Genomic DNA, 2,765 nt, shown 5'->3' on the forward strand with positions numbered 1-2,765 from the left:
CCCCGTCCCGAAACGTCCAAGGCGCATATGTTTGATCTTAGACACGAGCTTCCGGGGAGTCCAGGTCGCCGGTGTGGCGCCCATGTTTCATGTGCATTAAATTTTCTCCTTCGGATCTGTTTGAAAATCTGACTCGACCAGCATTGTCACCAGGAGGGATTGGTTTCAATGTCTTGCGGCTTGGGACTTTAAATTTAAAACAAATCTCGACCAATTAGGAATGGTTTCCGTTTTTCGGTGATTATTTCTCAAAATTTAACCGAACATCCCGTTCCCTACACGCTCTTATCATGTATTCAAATAAATTCCAAACAGATTTAACAACGGGTTTTTTTTACGGGTGTCCCTGCCGTGCAAAGTCTTTGTAGTTGCTGCGAGGACGCTCCGGTGAACGCTGCAAGTGGCCTTACGAGTGAACTCCCCGGCTAGACTGCTCTCTTCGCCCCTATGATCGCCATCTTCATGCATTTCGACGCGCAGCCAGATACTGAAGCTGAAGCCCCAGCCGGCTCCCAGAGGGCTCCTCCGGGGCAAACGGGTCGTCGCTTCGCATCCAATATGCATACATCGGTGTAATAAGGACGTGGCTCTATCACGTCCTCATATCAAACACCACTCACCGAAGCCAGGAAAGAAAGGATACGTCGTCGGATGCAGCAAACGTCACGGAGTTGGTTCGTTCACACGACTCTCGGCCACTCCCGGCACTTGTGGTGGGGCTGCACCCGGACCACACACCTCACAACGTCAGAGAACCATTTCGACTGATTCTTATCACAATTTTACATTTATAAGCGCAAACTGCTTTGGGCAGAAGAGATTTATGTCAATCATATGCATATGGGAAAACGTGTAGAAGCAGCGCGCACCGAGAACATTGCCGTCAGGGTCGTACTGTGGTGGTGAGGTGGTGCACTCACCATGGCCAGATCTGAGGTAAGGTATTCCATGTATGCATATTTTAAAGCAACTAAGAGCCAGAGAGAGAGTGTGGCTGTGTTTTCCATTTCCTCTGTACGACCATGTTGCCCCATTAATTGGCTGACTTTAAAAGGGAACATTGGTGTAGAAATGGTTTTGTCAATTTTCTATCCAAACGACCAGGACCGGCATGCGATGAACAAATGGTACACAAATGGCATCGCTTGGAGCTAAAAGAGAAGGTATGTTTCGAGTTAAATGATTATTTATGCTTTGCTTAGCATGGATGGACGGGAAGATGTTGTACGCTGTGGTGTTTTCAATCTTCTGTGCCAGGTTATACCAGGAAGCTTCATAAAGCAGATGAAATATTCACATTCTCTTCGATGATCATGTTTTTATAAAAAGTGCTATTCAATTACTAACTCAAGTGAATTAAACTGGAAGATGCATTTAGTAATTTATTTACTATTTTGCTGATAAACATATTGCAGATGTGGGAAATGGTTTTGCTTCAGCTTAAAATTTGCTAAGCTAAACTAATTTGCTGATTTTTGCTAAGTGTTGTGCCAAATCCTATTTGATATAACGAAAGAGTGCATACAAGTGCGTGCTAGAATCTTTAATATTGCGACTTGATATCGCAATTGATTTCTTAATCGTAAGAAGATTTTCCCGCCCCGCTAATTTAATCCCGAAACCAACGTTTTCAAAGTCGGTGCCCGTCTTACCGTACCAAAAACTACTGGACCGATTGATTTGAAATTTTTAACACTTACTCTGTATACTCTTTGCCAGGTAACCCCGTCGAGATATTATTCAAATTGTTTATACTTTTTCTTAAACAAATCTGTAAAGTTCGTTTTTTATGGTAGAGTCGCAAAAAGCATTACTTTTCAAACTTCAAAAATCTGCCAAAAATCGAAAAATTTGAATATCTACAAAAACTTTCCGAGGCTACCTAGATAAACTTATAATCTTTCTAACGAATATCGATTTGTACTTTTCTGATGACCCGTCACGCAGCTACGAAGGGCACCAGAAAAAGTATCTTTTCGAAGACACGACTGCCTAAATTTGATGGCATGGATTAATTTTCCAATGAATGTTGCTCAAAACAATAACAAATATTCTTCAAAAGTTGTAAATTATTATGTCGTTTACTTGAAATAACACAGTAGAATGGTTACGTCACAAAAAATCGTTAAAAACGCACCTTTTTTGGCCCTAAAATACCGAAGTCCCCCTTAATTGATCACTAAACTAGCAAAAGTATGTTCAAAGCGAAGTGTTTGCAATAAATACAGCATTCGATCCAACCTGGACTCGAGCGCTTTATGGCTAGAAAGAGATTTTAATGAATTTCCTAAATTCTTCGACTTCTTATCCATTTACCGCTGCCGGTTTACCGAAAGCTACCCGTAGAATCATCCAAAACTAGCTTAATTGCTAAAGTGTACTCAGTATCAGCCAAGTGTAATCAGTCCAAGTAAATATGTCTCGGAATATTTCATCCTTACCATTCCCTTTCGCAACTCCTTATTTGATATTACAACCGGTCCGGATTCCTCTCGCCACCGTTCCACATTTGAGCCCGCTCAGATTTCCTTCAATGGGATTCAAACTTTTCGCCGTCAAAAGGAAAAGCAAATCCTTGGCAAGAAGTACACAGACACACTCATCAAAAGATGTTTACCGCACACATCCACTGGATTACGCGGAGGAAGAGCCATTGCAGCCGCGCCAACAGCACATTCCGTCCGCTTCATCGGTTCGCGTTTTCCATCGAGAAAATCATTAAATTTTTCACCTTCCCATCCTCTCGGGCGCGTTTTGCGTCACTG

The sequence above is a fragment of the Anopheles aquasalis genome, chromosome 2, assembly GCF_943734665.1.
Source record: "Anopheles aquasalis chromosome 2, idAnoAquaMG_Q_19, whole genome shotgun sequence".
In the NCBI taxonomy this organism is placed as follows: domain Eukaryota; kingdom Metazoa; phylum Arthropoda; class Insecta; order Diptera; family Culicidae; genus Anopheles; species Anopheles aquasalis.